The sequence below is a fragment of the Carassius auratus genome, unplaced genomic scaffold (assembly GCF_003368295.1).
Source record: "Carassius auratus strain Wakin unplaced genomic scaffold, ASM336829v1 scaf_tig00015269, whole genome shotgun sequence".
NCBI lineage: Eukaryota > Metazoa > Chordata > Actinopteri > Cypriniformes > Cyprinidae > Carassius > Carassius auratus.
In genome coordinates this window covers 1-25,139 of record NW_020524573.1, presented here as the reverse complement: position 1 = coordinate 25,139, position 25,139 = coordinate 1, and the positions used below count along the sequence as shown (strand labels likewise).

Here is a 25,139-nt window from a genome sequence, read left to right as displayed (position 1 = left end):
TGTTACAAAATTTGCAATTAAAATTGCTCCTTAAAATTCTAAGTTCATAGACTTTGCACATGTAAATGTAATTCATAGTGATTCATCAAAAAGTACAATGTAGTATAATTGTGCACATGGCAGCTTAGTGGCGAGGTTCTTTTACAGGTTTGATCCCAGGATGAGGTGACCTGTGAACTGGCAATTATTAAGAGAATGCTATTACCATTTTGCCCTTTGAGCAGGACACTTAACCTCAGGTTGCTCCAGGGAAACTGCTGAGTAACTATTCAGCTGAAGTTAAATACCCAGAAGTCAAAAGACTTACCATTCTGTTAAAAATATAATACTTTGTTCAGCTTCTTTTTCATTCAAGCAATTCATTTTGATGGGCTGGCTGTTAATATTTTAAGGAGCCATTATTGACTCCTTAAATGTTTGCATTTGTTTTTTTTCCCTTGTTCCTTTAATGTATAATTACAAGGAATTATGACGGTTGTGGTAATATATATATATATATATATATATATATATATATATATATATATATATATATATATATATATATATATATATATATATATATAATTCAGAAATAAAACAAATATGCTGATTTGCTGCACAAGAAACAATATTATCATTGATGTAAACTAATGTGTGTTAACTGATGTTTTTTATGACTCTTTGAGGAATAGAAGATTCAAAAGAACAGCATTTATTTAAAACATGTTCTTTTGATCAATTCACTGCATCCTTGCTGAGTTAAATTATTAATTTATTGGGGGAAAAAAACAAAATCTTGCTCTCCCTAAACTTTTATGGTAGTGTAAATGATATTTTTTAATCACTCCTAAATCAAGGCAAGTTACCAAGTTCGTACAGTGGTCTCTTTTGAGGAAGAACAAACCGGGAATAGTCTTCAGAGTTTTAAGGCATTTAGGCACCTCATTTACCATCCATTTGTACCTTCAATGTGAAGCTCTGATTGCCCTTTTACCCCTGCTGTAACCTTTCATGTCTTTTCTGAGTTGTCCCATGGCCAAAGGCCCACTCAGGCTTGTTGTCAGTAGTTGTCCTGGGTATTGTTTCAGACAGCTAAGTGTGAAGAGTCAGTTAATACAAGACCCCTGAGATATGCAACATTCATATGACAGGCTTTTCTCTTAATAGCAGACAAGCGCTTTCAAAAAATACACACCCATTCCACTGAAATAGCAGGTTCATTGGCCCTAAAAGGTTTGAGAGCGTCCCACAGGGACACTTGGATATTATATTAGTTTGAGTGTGTGAGGATGTGTGTGTGCATGCCGGTTGCGGTGCACATGGAAATGATTTTGGACTCATATTGGTTTTCTATTCTCTGTTTCCATGTACAATAGAGACTATTTTTTTCACCTACAGTATGTTTTTCTAAAGCATTTCCCGGGAAAAAATGTTTTTGGCTTGCATGTGATTTAGCTATGATTTCACAAAGCGATTATAGGCTCTCGTGGAAAGATAATCTATTATGATTGACTGCAATAATCTGGGCTTTGGTGAAGGTCTGAGGGGGGGCGAGTATGGGCGGCATTGTTTATTCCTATACTCCTGTAGACCACCCCAACCATGACATCATCCGTTAGAGCCCCCATATGTTGCCTTTGCTCATGTTAATGACATTCGTAAGTGGATTTACCCACTCTCTCAGATTTTGGCTTTAGTAACGGTCACCGTGTTGCTGTGGAATCCGTACGGATTTGTCTGTAACAGCACATTCATAGATAAAGTGATTTTTTCTAAAGCACCTCATGTTATTTGTCTCTGTCCTCTCTTCTAAGCTGGCTGGCTTGCCCTAATTGTGTTTGGCATTGTGTTTAAAGGGATAGTTCACCCAAAAATGTCATTTACTCCCCCTTATGTTGTTCTAAACTTCTATGACTTTCCTTCTTGATGCACAAGGACTTGAGCTTTAAAGCATCAAAAAGGAATGAAATGCATCATTGAACTCCATATGACTTGTGCAGTGCACTATATTCCAAATCTTCTGAATCCAGATAGTAATTTATATGAAAGCAGACCTAAATTGAAGTTTATTTAGTAATAGTCATCACTGATAATATGCTGAGCCACTGCTTCTAGTCAGAGAGTTGAAAGGATCAATCCAATTCATGAAAAAATCAATTCATAAAAAAGGATTAAAAAAAATAGTACATGAATTAAACTTCTTTTAGTTCACTTGAACATATTTTTATAACATTTTTATTGTAATTTAACATCCTTGTTGAAGCTTGAAAGCTTCTGTCTACATCCATAGTAATTGCATAGAAATGTATTTTATGTTCTATAGAAAAAATTAAGTAATACATGTTTGCAATGACATAGAGATGAGTAAATAAAGATAAGGTTTTATAAAGTAATGCTGTCAGTCGATTAAAAAAATAGCTAATTAATCAAGCACGTTTGTGTTTAATCACAGCCAACATAAAAATGTGTAATCCTAAATATATTCTTACATTGCATCTCCAAATGAACATAGAAGAAAGAAAGAAAGTCTATTTTAAATAATTGTGTCATTATTTTGTGTATTTTGTGTAACAGAATATGTTGACATGCTTTAATGTTCAAAAAACACATAATTTTTCAAATACTGTACATTATTGTATGTCCTCTATGCCCCGCGTCTCTCAGACACTTCATTTTCTACAAAGTCCCTCCTTCAGACAAGCACAGTCTGCTCTGATTGGCCAACTGACCCAGTGCATTGTGATTGGCTGGTTAATAATGTCCTTAGTTTTACCATCAGGTCAAGCCTGAAAGTGATAGTGTTTAATTTTGATGAAGAATATCTTTTTGGATTTGAAACTTTAGTCTTTGCAACTTTACAGATCTTCTTTATGGACCAAGCGCTTGTTACTCTCCAAAGAGAAAGGAAAACATTTAGATTGCATCATATGAGCCCTTTAATGGCATTTTTTTAATGGGATTTTTTTAATCAGTTTTTTCGGATAAAATGAGTAAATATAGCCATTCAACATTGCAACAAAATTTGATTTTGTACCATTAAAGTGAATGAAAACAGAATGAACACATAAACCCATTATAATAAATGTCACATTTAGCTGTGCCTTTAATAATAATAATAGTGCGTTGAATATAGTTTTTCTTAGTGATACATTGATGCTTTTGTCTTCATCTATGTCATTTTAAATATGATGGTGAGTAAATGATAACATTTTAATTTCTTAGTGAACTGTTACCTGTTCAGTCTAGTCTTTACTCTTTTAAACGTTGCGCTCTTGGTCAGTCCAGCACTAATTTAGTAATAATCAATATTATTCTCTGTTATGCAGGTCAGACTCAACCTACATCATTTTTCTCTTACCTTTTCCTCATTATTTCTCTCTATCAGTCCACACTGCATCTCCCCATCCGTCTCCCTGCCTTTCTATTGATTTACCCTCTACATTTAAAACCTTAGTGCTTTTGTACTATGAAGGCTCCTCTGTTACACTACAGCCTAAGAAAATCTAGACTACAAGCTTAGAAATATAATAAATATGGCCAAGAGGTACAGTCCTCTTTCTTTCTGTGTTTTCCCCCACTCTATCTCCGTCTGTTCAGTCTCTCAGCAGGCTGTTTGGCGTATACGAAGCTCTTTTGAAGGTAAATCTTATGTCAGCTCTTGGCCAGAGGGACTGAGCTGATGAGAGGTCTCTTTATCATCCTAATGGGAGCCACATAGCTCTGGGCTTGCCTGAATGCGGTGAGGGACAACGGAAAGCTCAGCAATAGTCAGGCCCACGCCGCCCCTCTCTGCTCTGGAGACAGTGTCCATATGCAGCCACAGTATCTAGAGAGCGCTGCTGCATACAAACAGCTGACCCAGAGACAGCATGTGATCCATGCGGCATGTCAAAGCCACTAATACTGATGCACAGTGAGTGGAATGGTAAAATTATGTAGATGTGTAAAAGAAAACTTTGCAAACAACAAATATAGAAACACTTAAATTCCTAGGGTCTGAGGCTCAGTACATGTACCAGTACCAGAGGGGTCATGGTTTGGCTGGTTAGCACGACCTCATTGGCCTCTGGTAGGAGAGAATCATAACTACACCATTTTGCTGTAAAAAGCATTTTTCTCCATTAACAGAATAAATGTTTAGAATACTATATATTACTGTTAAAAAGGGCTCGGTAAGATTTATTAATTTATTAATAGAAATTATAATATTCAAAATATTAAAATATAATTTCTCTGTGATGGCAAAGCTGAATTTTCAGCAGCCATTATTGTGGTCTTCATTGTCACATGATCCTTAAAGGGGTTATTATTATTTTTTTATAAAATAATAAATTACATAATAAAGTGTGTTTTAATTTTAGTAAATTTTAATTTTAGTATTAAATACAAATATAGTGTATAGTTTATAGTAAACTTAAAAATAAAATGCTAATATTTTGATTATTATTATTTTAATTTGAATTATTTAAATGATTCATTTTCAAACTTAATATCAGTAAACTTTTATTTTGGCGGGTTGCCGGCGCGTCAGTGAATGAAATGTCACAGTTTTGGATTGTGCTTTGAATACTTTAGTGGGTAGCCTACATTTACATTTACATTTAGTCATGTAGCTAAAGATTATAAAGATTTATGTTTTCAATTTGAATAGAAATCTTATACAGTACAATTTGTCAATCTAAAATGGTAATTGTGCATTAACAGCTGTCAATCAAGTCGTTACGCAAACGCATGCTCTGAGTGCAATTTTCTTATTTTGGTTGCGCCTGCAGACCACTTATGTGCACCCCTGATTATAATCAAATTAATCACAAATACACACTTATATATAATTACATTTAAATTCTACATTTTACCATATATTTGCCTATTGCTTATTTAGCTATTATTGGCGTTTATGTAAACACTACAAAACAGCTGTAAAATTCATCAGACTGCTAATGAATCAATCATGCAGGGTTGTGATAACATGCACAGCAGGAATGCTTGAACTGATAGAGGCACACAGTTGGCATCCTCTCTGCACTCCAGAGCACTGCCACTGTTACAGAGACTGGAGTCCTCATCCATTGCCCTGGCTGTGTGAAACGAGTGGGAAAAGACACCGTGAAGGAGGGAAGAGCAGCTGAAGGAGACGAGAGAGAGACAGGGGACGTCATTGCTTGTTATCGTCATAGCAGGCACAGGGGCTCGTCACGCCAGTCGCTGTGTCTAGGCATCAGAGAAGAAAACATCCAAGCCCAGGGCTCTGGACATGTGACAGGACCAGTCTTTCTTTACCACAGCTCCCAGTAACACACTGTCACTATCTGTCCATCACTGCAGTGCAGCTGTGATTTCACACAGCCTGCATTTTGCTATGCGTCAAGTGGAAGGCTTTCATTTGACAGGACCCCTGATAATGTGTTTTCAATTAATGATGCAATATAACAGTTTCAAACAAAATTGATCAAACCCTTCTGCCAAAATATAGTTAGTCAGAGGAATTAGATCAGTCGTGACACATCAAATGACTGACGTTCTGTGAAGATTTCATTCATCAGAGGTTACAATATTTTGCCTCATGTACAAATTAAGTCAGACTTTGACTTTAAGTATAAAATCTGGTCCACACTCAGCTTGTTCTGGCCAAGGAACATTATTTAGACAGGAAGAGACTGTCCAACTTAAGTCGTGTCTTAAGGCTGTGTAATTAATCGAAATAAAACCAAAATCTCAATATGGATAAGTGCAATTATTAAATTGCAAGAATGTGATTTAATTAAATATAGTCTATGCATTGAGTGTTTCGGAGTGAAGTGCAGCACTGTGTTCATTTACACGCATGCAGCTCATGATCCAGTGTTTTCAGTGTTTTAGAGTGGCTTGGTTCATAGTAAATGCTGCAAGCGTGGGTTTAACTAAAATGCATATACAGCAGTATTTTTTTTCCAACCGAATAACTGTCATAACGTTTCTCCAGGAATTCTAGACTTCCACGGTTCAGACAACCCATGTGAGCTGACAAATTTGAGACTTGTAAAAGATTTGGTTACTTATTTTCTATGCACTGTGCACTAAATATTGCATTTCAACTTGCTAGCTACAATCTAGCGATGCCATATCATGTTCACACACACTCGCTCATGTCTGCTTATGATGAAAATACCATCAGCATGTCAGTCACTGTTTATGAATAATTTACATCAGAGTGCCAAGTCACTAGACTGGGAAAACAACCAGTAATGTAAGTGAGAGGCATTATAGCCTATAAGAGCTTTTTTACTGTTGTTTTAATGGAGGTGAAGGACAGGAACTCTGTGCTGTCTATCTACAAGGTGAGTGCAGGAGAAAATTAGAGGTTATGAGGGGGTTGAGGGTCAGAGGTTAAATAAGTTAAATCTACAAGATGGATAGTGGCATGGCGGATGAAAAATAAATCAGTAGGAAAGAGCAAAAAGCAGGGTAGATAAAGATTGTAAACTGCATTACGCTTTGCTAATCTGAACCCAGGACACATTCACTTAGCCAAAGCCAATGTAGGGTCAGGAGATCGATGAAGCGCTCTAGTACTACCTTATTTCTCGTTTTATCTATCTTTCGTCTTCTTAAGTAAACTTTAGGTTTGTCTGCTAATTTTACCCTACGGCTCCAACTCGAAGCATCTTTCCATCTTAACTGTGTGTACATGTGGAGTGTTTTGTAAGGAGCGCCATTGGTGCTCTTTGTACCTGTTCTTGCCTGAGTGAGCACCAGGGGAACACTCTGATGCAAGGGGACGCAATGACAGAGCAGAGTGATGCCAATCCCCCTGCTTGTGTGTGTCTGGCTGTTTACAGCCAATATATCACATCCCATCCATTCACAGGCACGAGTGATCATGCCAGTCTTTCAGCATCTGTTATGTACGTGGAATATCGGAGTGATTCAGCATTGCGTCGGCTCATCAGCGAGCTTCAGTCGGCTGTCTGTTCTTACCGCTGTGCATCTGTGCATACACCGATATGTTCGTGTGCAAGACAATCGCAATGTGTCGACTGGTTGCCGGTTTTGCACGTCTTCACACGTCTTCATTAACATGACGGGTGCAGCATTGCTGAAGCATTTTTTCAGGAGATGCTGGGCTGTCACAACACATTTCGTAAGGACAGCTCAGCGCCGAAGACAACAGCGGCCCAACATACCCCTGGCCACATTAAACTCATTCAGGGAATTGCATTAATACCATGTCTCTTTATTTTCCTCTAGCTTTCTCTCTCCATGTTCCACTCTTTCCCATGGTTACTTAGACACGGCACACATGTTTTCATTCCCTCCCTCTTCCTGGTTCTGTCCTCCTCCTCTACAACAGATTGCCTTATTCTGTCTTCACTCTTCTCCTTTCTCCTTGGTTACTTGAACAATCAACCTCTTTCTCAGCCTGGTCTCCAAACTATGTCGTTTCATTACTAGACTTTCTTCTTTCTCTTTTTTTGTGTGGAAGTAAGATTCTTTGGATTAGCCGCTGCGCTGCACATCCTCGTGTTCTCCAGTGATTTCTAGGGTTGCTGGGTAAATTCCCCTTTGCTCCATCTCTCGTTCTATTCTGTCTGTCTTTTCTTCCTATCTTTTTTAGTATCTTCTCTTGAGTCCTGATGAAATTTTTCTGGAAGGTTCATCTAATCGTATCCCTCTCTAGAGAACCCTGCCGCAGATAAAGTCCTGATGTTCACTAGCACTCTGATATTTGCTTTGTCATTTTTTATTCTATTGTGTGTTTTGTTTGCATTTTTTTGTTTGTTTGGATTTCGTGTTTTTGTTTTGTTGTTTTCTTATTTGTTTTTGTTTTGTTGTTTCCTTTTTCATGTTACTTTCTTGTGATCTTTTTATTCTGTTGGATTTTTTTTTACAGTATGTTTGTTTGCATTGTTCTGTTTTGTTAATCTTTTACTTTTTCATAGTTTTAACTTGCAGTGCTCCTCCTTTCCCTCATTACATGTGTGAAGCCACATATCTCAAAGGCAACACTGGTATTCTGATGATGCAGCAGTTCACACACACGCACACACACACACACACATAAACACACGCACACACACACACAACCAAGCAAAAGCTCATTACATTTATACAGTGCTGTACCATTTAACATGATTTTTAAAGTGAGAACTTGTTTTTGCCACATATTTGAATAGAATTATTCACAATTATAAGCTTTTGGCTGCTTGAATTTTCTTTTGTAAATGATGACAGCTTATGGTCTTAAGTCTATGTTTCCACAATACAGCATATTGGTTTGTTGTGGTGTGATTAGTTTACTATTATTGTAATTATTCCCAATGCATGTGTACCTTTTTTTTTTTTTTTTAAGAGGTTCGTAAGACAGGTTAGGGTTATTCTGGTCCACTAAGCAACTTGACCACTAAATCAAAAATGAACTAAAGATCTATAACTGAGCACATCTGTGGAAGTGATCTTTGTATTTAGCAAAGAAATTAGCTGACTCTGCTCTAAAAGAATGTGATTATAGACAAACAACAATACACCACACATCACTGGCTCTGAATCAGAAAACGAGACTGGTTTCAACGTGTTTTGTGAGTGTAATGTAATGCATCGCATCGTGTTAATCTTTTATTTTTCTTAATAATGTTTTTCCTGGCGAATACACATGCACATACAAACAATATTTATCTGTTTGCCTATTCTTTCTGTTTAAATGTCTGGGAAATATTGGATCTAACTGATACACGTTTGAGAGTGTGATATGAATGTTTCAGAAATCTGAGGTTTGAAAAGAAATGTGTTTAGTCTTTGACTCTCTCAAGCGCAAAATAAGACTTAATGACTTACAGGTTGGTCTTCATTATAATCCACAGCGAGTGAGCGTCTCTCAACATACCATTTTCTATAATTACCACAGTCTCTCTGATATGATACATTGAAAGAAAGACAAAGAAATGGTCTGTGTCCATGGTTTAAGGCGAAGGTATTGTTGGGCATTACTCCATCACTGCCTGAGACGTGTGTGTTGACATCAAGGGTCAGAGGTCAGAGCGTTCAGCTCACCTCTCCAAAATTGGCATTTTAGGGTTTGAGTGCTTGTGTGTGCATGTCGTCCTCTATATGTCCTTCTACTGAGTGGTAATCAGGTGGAGTAGTTTGTTGAGGGGAGAGAACATTCCTGTGTGTGTGTTTGGAATAGAGTGGGTAATTGTAGGGAGTCTAGAGAGGGCCTGTAATCACCCTGCCCTCAGGAAAGAATGCTGCTCATCTTCTCATCTAATTACACCCATTTAAAGCAGCCTGGCTCCACGGCTCAACCCGAGGAGGAAGGGGGTGGGGTATGTGTTGGGGGTAAAGGTGCACAGATGGAGAACTCCCCGTGTACTCACTATAGTAGTAAAATAGGCTATATATATATATTTCAAATCATCATAGACACCTTAATTAAATAATTACTGGTATGTCAGATGAAAAATACCTTTTTTTATTTTTTATTTTGCATGACACCAAAATATTAAAACAGAAAAATATAAATGATAAAGGAGCTCAGCTTGAATCCGAGATGAAAAGCTTCTTCCATCCAGATATGACACTGCTTCTGTCCTTTGGAAAAATTATCTTGAAATATTTAGTTCTGACAGGAAACTAACAGGAAGGGAGCACTGGATGGTGTTGAATTCAGTAATGTGCTGTTCCATGGAGATCTGTGTATCAACTAAAGGTCCTCAGGGGGATCTGGTCCATGTGACTGAATGTCATGGCAACCAGCCACACACATACAGAGTGACTGGCACCGGTGCCACCTTGCATTGCACAACATACACACCCATGAATTGCTGTCACTTGACTGACTTTAAGAGCTGTTTGTTTCAGCGATCGCATTCACATGAGTAAAAATCCCTCACTTGATCTTACTTTTTCTTTCTCCTCCTGGTGTTTGTCTGGGGGTGATTGATGGTTTGGGGGTTCTCTGTCTGTTCCCATGCGGTAGGTGGTGTTGGGGGAGAGTGGTTTTCAGAGGGGGGTGCTGCGGAATGGGGCAGTTATTGATGGTGGCTGATAAATGGGCTCAGTGGGGGGTGGCGCCCTCTAGCTGCGCCCCAATACAGAGTCAGCAGCACAGGAAGAAGAGCACTGATGGGCTCTCCATCTTCATGCCATTCCCATCTAATGTGTTAAATGCCCATATAAACACTCTAGAAACTCAGGAACTACCTGATTTAAGAGGACAATTCAGCCAAATGTGAAGATTTGCCATCAGCGTCTTACCATCATGCTCTTTTTATGACACTTTTATGTTACTTTCATGATAATATATATAAATAAAACAATAAGTAATAAAATAAACTTTAATATAATTTAATAAATATTAGACATGTTTGTATGTATGTGTGTGTGTGTATGTATATATATATATATATATATATATATATATATATATATATATATATATATATATATATATATAACGGTCCTTCTCAAAAAATTAGCATATTGTGAAAAAGTTCATTATTTTCCATAATGTAATGATAAAAATTAAACTTTCATATATTTTAGATTCATTGCACACCAACTGAAATATTTCAGGTCTTTTATTGTTTTTATACTGATGATTTTGGCATACAGCTCATGAAAACCCCAAATTCCTATCTCAAAAAATAAGCATATTTCATCCGACCAATAAAAGAAAAGTGTTTTTAATACAAAAAAAGTCAACCTTCAAATAATTATGTTCAGTTATGCACTCAATACTTGGTCAGGAATCCTTCTGCAGAAATGACTGCTTCAATGCGGCGTGGCATGGAGGCAATCAGCCTGTGGCACTGCTGAGGTGTTATGGAGGCCCAGGATGCTTCGATAGCGGCCTTAAGCTCATCCAGAGTGTTGGGTCTTGCGTCTCTCAACTTTCTCTTCACAATATCCCACAGATTCTCTATGGGGTTCAGGTCAGGAGAGTTGGCAGGCCAATTGAGCACAGTAATACCATGGTCAGTAAACCATTTACCAGTGGTTTTGGCACTGTGAGCAGGTGCCAGGTCGTGCTGAAAAACAAAATCTTCATCTCCATAAAGCTTTTCAGCAGATGGAAGCATGAAGTGCTCCAAAATCTCCTGATAGCTAGCTGCATTGACCCGGCCCTTGATAAAACACAGTGGACCAACACCAGCAGCTGACATGGCACCCCAGACCATCACTGACTGTGGGTATTTGACACTGGACTTCAGGCATTTTGGCATTTCCTTCTCCCCAGTCTTCCTCCAGACTCTGGCACCTTGATTTCCAAACGACATGCAAAATTTGCTTTCATCCGAAAAAAGTACTTTGGACCACTGAGCAACAGTCCAGTGCTGCTTCTCTGTAGCCCATTTCCTGCACACGCCTGTGCACGGTGGTTCTAGATATTTCTACTCCAGACTCAATCCACTGCTTCCGCAGGTCCCCCAAGGTATGGAATCAGTCCTTCTCCACAATCTTCCTCAGGGTCCGGTCACCTCTTCTCGTTGTGCAGTGTTTTTTTGCCACACTTTTTCCATCCCACAGACTTCCCACTGAGGTGCCTTGATACAGCACTCTGGAAACAGCCTATTCGTTCAGAAATTTATTTCTGTGTCTTACCATCTCGCTTGAGGGTGTCAATGATGGTCTTCTGGACAGCAGTCAGGTCGGCAGTCTTACCCATGATTGCGGTTTTGAGTAATGAACCAGGCTGGGAGTTTTTAAAAGCCTCAGGAATCTTTTGCAGGTGTTTAGAGTTAATTAGTTGATTCAGATGATTAGGTTAATAGCTTGTTTAGAGAACCTTTTCATGATATGCAAATTTTTTGAGATAGGAATTTTGGGTTTTCATTAGCTGTATGCTAAAATCATCAGTATTAAAACAATAAAAGACCTGAAATATTTCAGTTGGTGTGGTGTGATTTGGTAGATTTTCTGGTCTAGTAGGTTTATGTTGGACTTTTGAAAATGACCACCAATCATTGATATTGAGAACTAACACACACCACAGCTGCCGTCATTAATATTCTCAATGGTAACTATGAAGCCAGATGGAGTGGATGTGCACCAGAGGGGCGGAGTCAAGACCTTGTGCAATAATGTCTAAACATTCATGCCATGTGTTTCTTTGTGTCTGTTTACACACCAACATATATCTCCTAAGGGACTTCAGCGTCTGCGAAAATGCATGTACATGTGCCTATTTGTCCGGCGGCTCTTAAAATGAGCTGAACGTGTGAGAGCAGCATTCTTGTCAGTTCAAATATCTGCTTCCCACAAACCCTCACCTATGCCAATCTGCCAGCCACCCTTGAGACTCAGTCCGCACACATCCCCTCATACACAGAGGACAGAAATAGCCCTGTCACACTAGAGCTTGTTAACATGCTAGATTCAATCAAAGGCGTGACATTTCTGTTGCCATGATGATTCTCGAGCCATTATTCTTAGATCTTCATCTCACACCTCATTTGAGTAGACGCATATGTGTTTGTACATGCTAGTGTTTACATGTTGCAGTTTGTGTTTTTGTGTGTATCGGTGAGAGAATGCCAAGTGATAACAAGCTCAACTGTCCTGCAAGGGAAGAAGTGTTGATTCTGATTCAGATTAGAGAGGAAAAAGAGGCTGATAAAGTGAAGGGCATTCTGGGAAATCCATCCAGGGTGAAATATGTCTTTCATGTTTACTGATTGTTTTTGTTCTTTTATGTTTTGTAACTCTTGTCCTCTAACATCACTCAGTTATTCTAAACACGTTTTGCCTTTTTCTTTACGCATTGTGCATGGCAATTTAGCGAGTAAAGACAGTTTGTGTATGTGTGTGTGTGCGTGCAGTGAACTCATTGTGACCTTGTAGATTTGCGATGTTCCCGCTTTCTTTACGTTAGATGTGTTAATGGACCGCCAAAACCTGTCAATATACACCTTACTCACCCGGTGTTTATAAAAACACACTCTCTAGCAGGCTGTGTCACTCTCTCTTCCTGTCTCCAGTGGTTTTATCTGTTCTCACTCAATCTTGTCCTTTTCCTCCTGTCTTCTTTACACCATTTTCTTGATTTCTTCAATGACACTTCTGTTCCCCATCTCCTTTTCCCTTTACCCTTGATTCTTCTTAGTGTAGGCCTAGACGATTCACCAAGAATTTTTCACTGAATTTTTTAGGCGAAATTTACAGAATTTTATGGAATGGATTTATATATGGCCTATTATGTAATACTAAGATTGATAGACATTTATTGGCAGCTGGAAGCATATCAATAAGGCCAAATATTGAATAAACTAACATGGAAGGGTGAAAAATGTGTAGAACAGATCTGTCCAGCTCATGTTTCTGTCCTTGCTCCAATCCAGATATTATGTTTGTTTAAATTTACTCAGAATATTAATCACTCATAATTGTCCTATGAGAAGCACCAGGGGATGTTTTATTATCCATCCTTCATTGTCTCTCTTTAGTCCAACCTGTGTGCCCATTACTACAGTGTTCCTGTGGAGAACTTGATGATGATGATGATGATGATGGTAGTGGTGGTTAGAACACACACACACACAAACTCTCTCTCTCTCTCTCTCTCTCTCTCTCTCTCTCTCTGTAGTGCTGTTAAAATTGGTAAAAAAAAATGTAGTGCCATTGAAATAAGCTGTGTGCGGTCCAAAATGAACTTTCTGACACCTGCCAGTGGGTAAATATTTCTAAGTGCCCATGAAACTATATTTTTGTATTATATTTTTGGTAAAAAAAAAAAAAAAAAAAAAGTTCCGGGTTAGTAATTTTTTTTTTTTTTTTTTTTTTTTTTTGAAAGAAGCCTCTTATTCTGACAAAGACTGCAGTTATTTGATACAAAACACAGCAAAACCAGTAATGAAGTGAAATATTATTACATATTTATTTAGATATAGATATAGTGAACTAGAATAGCCTAGTTTTGCTATTGTAGTAGCCTATATTTTTCTGTGGTGGCAAAGCGTAACATGATCCTTCAGAAATCATTCTAATATGCTGATTTGCTGCTCAAGTAACATTTGCTAATTATCTTTGTGACGAGAGGGGCGGGGCCAGTGGAGTTAATGTTAATACACTACACCTGCTCAACTCACTGGTCTGGAGTCCCACGGAGGAGCTCCGGTAGGATAAATGGAGGAGTAATGACAGTGCAAGACGACAGAGGACCAGGCCGGGATTTTTTGTGTGTTTATTTTATTATTAATCTTTCAAAATTGTACTGTATTTTTCATAACAAATTACGACTTCAAAAATGTGAATGGTAGTGTATTTCTTTAAAAAGAAATAGCAAAAGAATAAAAACCAAAGTTCAGTATATAATTATATTTATTAATAGCAATAAGCACAAACACAGTTCTTCTGCCAAACAGTGTTGTGCAATAAATTAACTGTAGGCTGATTAAAGTTGCCAGGCAACGTGTTCCATTAATAGATTATTGAACGAAGGTGTGAGAACAGGTTTCCATAAATCAACAGGTTTCGACCTCATCCAATCAGACACAATCATAAGAACCGGTTATTGTTGTCAGTTAAGATGAAACATAACAGGTTGGTGTAACACAGGTTATATCAAACACTTGCGGATGAGTCAGTAACACTAGCTGTTTGCTGTGCAAATTACTGTAAAGTGGTAATTATTTTAAAATTTGTAAATTGTGTTTTTCTACCTGTTTTGTGTTGAGAGCTATTACATGGGTTTGAAAGAACATCTTAAAGGAGTCTGGTTTTCCTTCTGCTGCTGAACCTAAAATATATTTTAAGGGGGCTGAGCTATCCCTTTACATACTCTTTTCACATCCTCATTATATTTCTGTCAATAAAAATACTAATAAGTAAGTAGTGAAAACCACTTTAGGGCAGAAGATTTGAACACTCTAGTACTTAGAGTCTCTGTGGGCAGGTTTTCACCACTCATTTTCACCGCTTGAGGTCTGACTGTGAGAAATGTTGATTCTCAGCATTGATGAAGTCCAGATCCTCTAGTTTTCAAAGCATCATTATAAGAGCTGCAAAGTTGAGGGTAAAGCTGTAGTCAATATATATTATGTGGACTGTAATGACAGCCTTTGTAAGCTAATGATAAAGTGTGACTCCCATGGCTGCAGACTTTCTGGAGCTAGCAAAATTGCACTGTCTGACACCCTCTGTGGCTTCTTCAGTGAGCGTCGCCATTCTTTTGTGTATAATTTTGACTTGCATTGTTCGTTTGCGTGGGAGAGAGACGAGACAGGTCCAGGAACATTTTTGATTTCAGGCCACATCATTGTTAGCCATGTGTTTGTTTGTGCGTGTGTTGTCCCTTTGAGCATTTCTGTTTCTCTTCCATTGCAATCTTAACAGAATCGCTTCACGCACATCCCAAAGTGCATCTGCCTCTGCTTTGGACGCGGTCTTGTTTTTGTGTTCATGAGTGTGCATGGTTGTTTGCACATATGTGTGGATGTTTACACCCTTCCCAGAGACTGAGATCTGGGAGGCTTTGGTCCCGGCTGTGTCTTGTCTATCATTACAGTGATAAAAGACCTGCAGTCGGGGGCCTCTTAAGAGCTTCCCTCTTTTTAGGAGTGCCAGGACCATTCCAGCTAAATTGTGGGCTGCCAAAGGGCCTGATGGGTATTCATGTCTGCTCTTCAAACTGTTTGAGAGCCTTCTTTGTAAAGTTAGTGTCCAGCCCAGTGGAGTATGAGCTATTATGTGTTTCAGGCAAGTTGTGCTCTTCCAAAAAAAAAAAATGTATGTGTGTAAATATATATATATATATATATATATATATATATATATATATATATATATATATATATATATATATATATATACACAAACCTCCTTATTTAATTTTTAGCCTCTTGTTTTATTTTTGATTTTTTGATTTCATTTCTTGATTTAGTCTTTATTGTGTGCTTTTTTTCTACATTTATTTCACCTTATTTTTAACAATCAAGCTAATTTTACAATTTAAGAAATCAAGCTTTGTTGATTGACAGACAGACATACATTTAGACAGGCAGGCAGATAGATAGATAGATACATAGATAGATAGATAGATAGATAGATAGATAGATAGATAGATTAGAAAAACCATCATCTCCTTTCCATATGCTCAGGACTGTATCTGTCTCACTGATTCTATCTTTTTCACACTGACTTTCACACATGTTTTGTCACCCAAAAGATCCTGCATTCACACACGTGCACACTCACATACACACATAAAGAAGTCTAGCACACATTCTCTCTCAGCTTCTTTCCTTGTTTCCACAAAATGTCTTTCTTTTTTCCTCTTCTCTGTGTGTGTGTGTGACAGGGAATGACAGGCTATGTTTTTGACTGGTGATTTTCTGTAGCAATCGATGCCATATGGAGGTAGTGGGGAAAAAGAGAAACACAATTGCTTATCGACAGAGAAGTCAAAGTCTGAAAAAGACAAGCTGACAGCTGTCGGAGGAGAGAGCGACACAAAGGGAGGAAAGGAGAAAAGGGAAGAGAGAGAGAGAGAGAGAAAAATAGAGATGCAGAGTTAGTCATTGGCACAATGCACTTTCACGTCTTGAAAGGGAGAGCGATATTTGTGAAAGTGCTGAAACGATTGAATCTCTCTGTTAACAAAGTATTATTATTTTTTATGCTTTTTTATGACGTGCAGAGTTTATAATGGTGACAATTTTGTGAACACCATCCTCTAAGATATATTGCTTGAAATGTCAAGAGGATGCTTTGTGTTGTCTGTGACTAATGGATAAAACACTTTTTTTGTTTAACTCTTTTCTTATTTTGTCTTTTATTTTAACGATTTTATTTTATTTTTATTTTAATATTTCATTATTTTTTTTATTTTGTATATATTTTTTATTTTAATCTGTACTTTAGGTATATATATATATATATATATATATATATATATATATATATATATATATATATATATTATACTGAGTGTGTGTCCTAATGTTTTTTGTTTTTCACTGTGAGCTTGGAGAAAGGACGTAGCTGTCATAAAATGACACAAAGTTGGACTGACACTTTCAGCTATAGGACCTTCTATGTGTGACCTATCTGATGTGTGTGCGTAAATTAGATTTGATTGTGACGAACACACACAGTAACACTACACAGGACTTTGCCTAGTTGTAAAATCTCAAGATTCTGTGTAATAAATAACATTGAGACATTTTCGTTTGACTATATTGTGAAGTAGCACTGAAGGTGTAATGATTTGGAAATGTTTGTGATAATGCATTAGTGGTCAAGCCTAGTTTTTTTTTTTTTTTTGCTCTCTTTCTCTCTATCCCGCTCTCTTCCTCTGTTCTGCCCTTTCTATTTCGACCTGCCCTGTATAGAGTTTCTCCTCCTTTGTATGTGAAAACACCCTCCAAAATCCAATTTTCAACTTGCTCTTCCCTCACCTCTTTCACCTCTGCAGTCAGCGGACAAGTCCAGACCCTGTACCTCTCACACACGCTTGTTCCATCAAACACAGAGGCACACAAAGACAGTTGACCCGCATGTCAGCCTTCAGAGCACTTATGATGTCTCCTCACCACCCAGTCTCTCACGCTCTCTCCATTTCTGTCCTTCAGTCTTTCTCTTTGAATCTGCATTTTACCATTTATTGAATTCTGACCAGGTGCGAGTTTTAGGGGCACTTAACCCACAACCTGAACATAAGCTGATGTGCATGAGAAGAATATTTCTGGCTTTTTTTTGTTTGTTTTTTTGATGGTATATTACATTTTATGTAGTGATTTCACTGACATGGAAAGGATCAGATAAAAGAAATGAGTAAGTATATAAATATCTGTTTAAAAAAACACTTCTGTTTTAAACTATTTAACATTTAATTAAATCCTGTGATGGCAAAGCTGCTGATTTTGGAGTCCAACCTGCTACAGGATATGAATGAGAACTTAATCATGTTCCTGCGCTGCAGCAAGATAAGCTGTGCCGTCAGAAATATTTTAGTCACATCATTACAATGCCAGTTGATGACAGTTGTACATGCGTGATAATTAAACTCAAGCAGTGCCTTCAACCATGAGAGCCTTTGCAGTTTAATGGGTGAACTCTCCCCTGTCACGGCCAAAAGGAGGTGTCATCTCCATCGGAGTCGGATTTTTGTTTGTAATTGCCTTTGTTGTCATTTGTGATTATGCCTGCCAATGAGAGACCTGCTCTGGGATGAGTTTTTAGGCTTGACATTGACTATTATTTCCATTTTGCAGACTAGGGAAGAATAGAAATTGAAAACAAATGTAGTGCATTGAGCTGGGGGGAAAACCCCGAGGATGTTTACTTATCTGAACACATGCCATCAAGTTTTAGCACATTATCACTCTAGTATAATTAAGGTTAGTCAAGAAAAATAGCATTTCACAGCCCCACCCCGACCAAAAAAAAGTGCGCTCTGAGAAGTGTGTGCTACAAATCACAGAAAGTGCAAACCAACAGCTCTCTGGTTTTGCCCCGCGGCGCCAGTGTCTACAGACCTCATTTTCACTCTGTAGTCAATAGTCTGTGTAGCTTTTAATGCTCGAAAGGTTAACAGCATTGTCGTGTTGGAGGTGACAGGGCCTGGGTGCGGAGCCGTGAAACACGAAGGCCCCTGGATGAGCTCTGTGCTGGGAGGGATCTGTCACTGGGAAAATGTCAGGGGATAATGTGTGATCACTGGGCGTTTCAATGGAAGGTCAAGCTCCCCCACCTTCATCGTGGCTCTGTGTGGACTCCCCAGGGATGCTTTACTGAGCAGACGCTGTATTACTAGAGTACTGTACACTTGAAATGTCACGGACCGAGTCTTTCTCAACACACACTGACTGTCTCGACCATTACCCCTCAGGCCAAACTCATTTGCTGTGACAGAGACATGCTTGTGAATAAACTGTACACATGTTCTTACCTCTCTGCCTCTGTTTTTGTAGATGGCAGCGATTACAGCGAAGTTCTCCCGGACTCATTTCCGTCTGCCCCGGCCGAACCGTTACCGGAATTCCAGAGCGAGCCGGAGGACGCCTTCATAGTGAAAACAGACCGGTCAAACTTTCCTGCAAGGCTGCGCCGGCCACGCAGATATACTTCAAATGCAATGGAGAATGGGTGAATCAGAATGACCATGTGACCAAGGAGAGTCTAGACCCTATCACAGGTAAAGTGTGGAGATATGGACAAAAAGTATGTGGACGCCATATGTGACCCTGGACTACAAAACCAGTGTTAAGTGTCAATTTTTCGAAGCTTTCAAGTGATGTATGGTTTGACTTTTTGTCATTTTTTGTGGTCCAGGGTCACATATGTGATTGTTGAACATTGACTTGTAAAACCATAGACATTAATAGGTAGTTAGAGGTTAGAATATTAATCTCAAACATGTCTGTTGGAGTACAGGTGTTGGCTTGGTGAAGTTTCTATGTACTGTAGAATAGGCTACACTTCAGAGATTGATTCCAGAAAGTTGACAGTTGAGTCGATCCCATTCATTTTCTCCACTGGGGAATTGATTTTGAACGAACGTTCTGTATAAACCTTTAAAGACAAACATACTGTGCTAAAAACATCACCAAAAATGTATTATTTTAAATAAAAAAGCACAGTCTGGGGCTTGCAATTTTACTACATCTGTCAGAAGTGATGCATACATTTAAAACTTGATTGATATGTTCCTGTTTTTTTCCTGTCTCAGGTCTAGTAGTGAGAGAGGTAGATATCTCTGTCTCCCGGACGCAGGTAGAGGAGTTGTTTGGACTGGAGGATTATTGGTGCCAGTGTGTTGCCTGGAGCTCGGCAGGCACCACAAAGAGCCGGCGGGCTTACGTCCGCATCGCCTGTGAGTTTGTGTTCAGCAGCTTATGTGATCTGTCGGTGTCAAATGCCTTCTTAGGCAGGCACTCTGCATTTAAAAGACAGAACCTGAAGAGAACCTAGTATTCTGACTAAAGAACACTCACTATTTTTGCTTGTGCTATTTTAATTCATAACACATGCTTTTTTGGTTGTTGTTTTGTTGCTTAGAATTAAAAAAAATGGAAGCACTTAGATTTTTGTTGTGTTGTTGTTGTTGTTGTTTTTGTAAAAAATAAATATTTCTGTGTTTATCAGACCTAAGGAAGAACTTTGAACAGGAGCCACTTGGCAGGGAAGTGCGTCTGGAGCAGGAAGTCTTGTTGCAGTGTCGTCCACCAGAGGGCATCCCGCCTGCTGAGGTGCAATATCGCCTTCCTATGCTTTCTGTTATTGTTTCAACCTCCAACTGGGTTTTTTTCTCAGTTTGTTTCATGCATAATAACTAACATACAATCTTTGATTGTGGCTGTACTATAATATCACTGGCTTGATAAAACTTTCAACCACGCAGGATATTTTACACTGTATATATTCATCCAGTTATACCTTTTTGTATTCAGAGCATGCCTGGTGCTTTTTAATTTTCTGTTCAAATGGTTTTAAGTGCAGTTTTGTTCCTGATGCACATCATTCTACTTCAAAGTGAATGGATTGATTTCTTATAATGCCACAGGTGGACTGGCTGAAGAACGAAGAGCTCATTGACCCAGCGCTGGATTCAAACTTTCTAATTACCATCGACCATGACCTGATCATCAAGCAGGCTCGACTCTCTGACACGGCTAACTACACCTGTGTGGCTCGCAATGTGGTCGCTAAGCGACGTAGCAGCACTGCCACACTCATCGTCTACGGTAACCACTTGACCAATCAGAATCCCTGCAGTGATCCGAATCATTGATTGAAACTATCAAGGGGAATTTCTCTAGACAAAAGAAAACTAGAATCACGCCTAGTGTTTATGAATATTTATCATACAGCTTTCTGAAATACTCATTTTCACCATTTTGCAGTCTATAATGATCATTTAAAATTTGACCAAAGTTTCATGTTTTTTTGTCTTACTTTGCACTCTTTTTATTCTAGTGTAATTTAAATAGTTCAAATATTTTCACTGCCATTCAAAAGTTTGGGGTCAGTTTAATTTTATTGTTAGAATCCATTTTTGTACATTAAGGATGCATTAAAGGTTTATAATGTTATAAAATATTTATTTTTCAATGATAACATACATCCTCGGATGCTTTCCCTTCAGTAATTTTGCAATGGCTGGAGCCTTTGTTCCAGGAGGTTGTGTCATCAGATGGTTACCAAGGATCCTGAAGTGTTTCGACCCTTAACCGTAACACTCTACTGTTGGTGGGTCAGCAGTTGTAGCCAGCCATTCAACTCCTTCCTTCTGCTCCAAATCCAACAGGAGTCTCTCTTTGTTGCCTCCCCAGTCTACGCACTGCCTTCTTTCTCTCAATCCCCTTCACTCCAGTGTCTGTCATCAGCTTCCAGGCTGATTGGGTGGGGAAGCCCCCCTACTGTACATCCAACCTCGACTGAGTACAACCATGTCTGCTAACCTTTGTCCCTGCACTCCTGCACTAGATCTTTATAGTGTTCTGACTTCCTTTCAAATGCCTCCTCCCACCCCTCTTCCCACTGCACTGTAAGCTCCACTAGGATGATCTTCTTTCCTTCTGTGGAGGAAAGGACCGTATCAGGTCTTAAGGTTGTGTGGACGACATCTGGGAACTGAAGCCTTCTCTTCAGGTCTACCCTAAGCTCCCGTGCTTGGGCAGACTGCAGGAGAACCTTGTGGCTTTGTCCCCTCCTCGACGAATGTTATACCAGGTGGCGTCTTTCTCTTATGTTGATATTTCCTGGTTCTCTCCTGCTCTAGGATGTCAGCTAGCACAGTCAGTTCTTTGTCAGTGTGGCATCTGTATCTGCCCTGGGCAAGCACGGTCTTACTTCCTGTCAAGATGTGTGCCATCGTTGCCTTTTGCCTGCAGAGCTTACATGTTGGGTCATCCCTCATCCCCGAATTTGTGTAGGGTTCACAGGGGTTGGAATGGGTGTCAAAGACGGCCCTAAGCAAGAATGAGATCCGGTATGGCTCGAGTCCGAGCCTCCAAAGGTCAGCCCATGTCACCTTCCTCTTGGGGGAGATACCACCTTGTTCCAGGCTCCCTGGATTCCTAGCTCACTTTGGCCTTCCTTCCCTCTTCTAGGTCCCTTATTTCTGCCTGGACCATGTCTCTTCTCTCCCACACCTTTGGAAGTGGGGTCATTCCTAGGCCTTGCCTTCCCAATGGATGGTGCTTCTATGATATCTTTGAGCATTAAGTTTCCTTCTGCTAGGGCCAGAGATGCTGAGGCCTTTCAATTCCCATCCTGACCTGGTTTGTATTGTTATAATATTATATAATTCTATATTTATAATAACTGTTTTTACTCTACTTCTATTCTGAAAATTCCTTACCAACCCCAAACTTTCGAATGGTAGGTTAAATAATTATTTCTGCACAAAATCAAATATTTTATGTTAATTTTATTAAATAATTTGGTAAGTATCTGTGTAATGAGTGCATTAATCTATTAAAAAAAAAAAAAAACCTTGAGGAAGTTTCAAGGCACTCTCTGCTTTAAATCAGGGTCCTGGTTGTCCTGTAATATTATGACATGCTGACTCACTGTACATTATCTCTTATGTTTGACATAATATGCAGTTCTTTTGTACATTGTGTCCTGTTGTACTGCTCAAAGTAGTTCATTTTGCATTGCTGCTTGTTTTTCTTTGAATAGTCCAGTGAGTGTGTCTAACAGGCTTCATTCTCCTCAGAGCAAACTGCATATCAGTGTATATTGGCTCATGTATATGTTTATCTGGCTCTTCTTAGTGAGTGGGGGCTGGTCATCCCTGGACAGAGTGGTCAGAGTGCAATGCTCAATGTGGGCGGGGTTGGCAGCGACGAACACGCAGTTGCACCAATCCAGCACCGCTCAATGGAGGAGCCTTCTGTGACGGCCCACCATTCCAGAGGGTCACCTGCACCACCCTCTGTCCAGGTGAAGACTGACACCCTGTCACAATCTTACAGACACACTATATTCATATCAGATCCACTAACAGATTCATGATTCGCTGTGTAAATGCTCATTATGTATTTTCTAGTGGACGGAGGCTGGACTGAGTGGGCCAAGTGGTCAGCGTGTGGGACAGAGTGCACACCACTGGAGAAGCCGGGAATGTCAGGCACCCCCACCCCGTAACGGAGGACGTCACTGCAGCGGCAGCATGATGGAGAGCAAGAACTGCACAGAAGGACTGTGTGCTCGCTGTAAGTCACATGACCGAAATATATATATAATTAAACAGTACACATATATTATGTACAACAAAAACTTTTATTTGGATTTAATTTTGTTTGACAGCACTAATATAGATATTAAGCACACAACAAAATTACTAAAACTTCAACTTATTTTTAAAGTAATGTTACTTAAATTATGTATATTTCAAATAAATGCTGTTTTTGATCTTTTGAACTTCTATTCATCAGAGAATCCTGAAAAAAAAATCATGGCTGATGAAAAGTTCAGCTTTGCCATCACAGAAATAACTGATATTTTAAAATACATTAAAATGGAGAACAAATTAGCTTAAAGTTAAAATTTGCTATCACAAAAATCTTAGCATCACAAAAATAATTGATATTTTAAAATAGATCAAATGGAGAACAAAATGTACTTTAAAGCTAAAAATTAATACCATTAAACATGTACTTGAAATAAAATACATGTAACTGTAAAAATATCTAACAAATATTTCTAGTTGCCAGGCAGTGTTTTCAATTTTCATTTAGTAAAAAAAATAAAAAAAATAAAATAAAAATAAACTGCAACTGTCCTCACACCCTCAGAAAATGAGTTAGCACATGGCTGTGAGCACAGATGGGCAAGAGGGTAAACGTGAAGTATGGGCAGCCAGACAAATGTACTTTAATACTAGCAAGTGAAGAAACACATCAGCCATGTGATGGTGAGCCAGATTCATCTTGACACTGGATGCTCAACCCAGAGCTGATTTTGGAAGAGCACAACTGACAGCAGTGAATTATCTCAGGAGAACATCAATAGCATGCTCACACACACACACTCACACTCACATATGCACACACTATTCAGCCAGAACACAGTGCAGACTGGAAGTTTAAGTGTGGTCTGTCTGGGCTTAAAGTTGGAGCACAACCCAGATTCAAGCATCAATAATGCAGCATTGACACACACACACACAAACACACACACATACATACATTTATATATATATATATATATATATATATATATATATATATATATATATATATATATATATATATATATATCTCCTCACAAATGATTCCTCTAGTGCCTACCATCCCTTGAGAACGCTAACATATTTACTTTTGCTCTGCCTGCCATAAACTTACTGTGATTTCTGAGTTTATGCTTTGATATATCATTTGAGTCTTGTATTTGCATTTATGGATTATTTGTTCCACTTTCATTTGCAGTCATCTCTGATCTACGCTCATAACTTTGCTCATCCATCCTCATGTTCATTATTTCTTGTTTTGTCTTTGTTTTTGCCTTTTTCTGACAGATAAAAAGGTTTCTATTGAACAAGCAACCCATCGTAAGTTTTCTTTTAATAACAGTGTTTTTATTTGACATCCACTTTTAACCCTCTCTCTCTGTGTGTCTGGCTACTCACGTGATTGTGTCTGGGAAACCCAAGGAAAAGTGACTGGAAATATGAATCTATATAGATGCTATATAAGTATGATCATGAAGTACGTGTGTGGGTGTGTGTGTGTACTGTTTCACTCTGTCACTTCTGTCCTGTTCATCTCTGGATATGCAGCACACTGTCCTGCATGATAAAGCTGAACCTCATGAAATGAAGTCAAAACTTCATATGAACTGAGAATATGAAATAGATGATAGCACCTCACAGTCCATTTTTAAAATGTATACAGTCACAAGACTTGTACAGCTTGTGAAGACTTGTACAGCTTGTTTTTTAAATATGACTATTTATTTATTTATAATTACCATTTCTAATTTTAATTAATCAGTTAAAGTAATTATATATATTATATTATATTATATTATATTATTAATTATGTAGGATGTCACCATATTTTGAACTGACATGGGACAACTATTTATTTATTATTTATTGGCTAAGAATCTAAAAATAATCAAATATTGGTTGATTTAATTGACTTGGCTTCTATGTATATGTGTGTGTGTGTGTGTGACTGTGTGTGTCTACATATATTATGTATTATATATATATATATATATATATAATA

At 38.4% G+C, this 25,139-nt stretch overlaps 1 pseudogene; it reads left to right on the top strand.

Moving 5' to 3' along the window:
- The window catches only part of LOC113074636 (netrin receptor UNC5B-b-like), a 49,112-nt pseudogene extending 24,632 nt beyond the window's left edge, over nucleotides 1-24,480 (top strand).
- The last annotated feature ends 659 nt before the right edge of the window (nucleotides 24,481-25,139 follow it).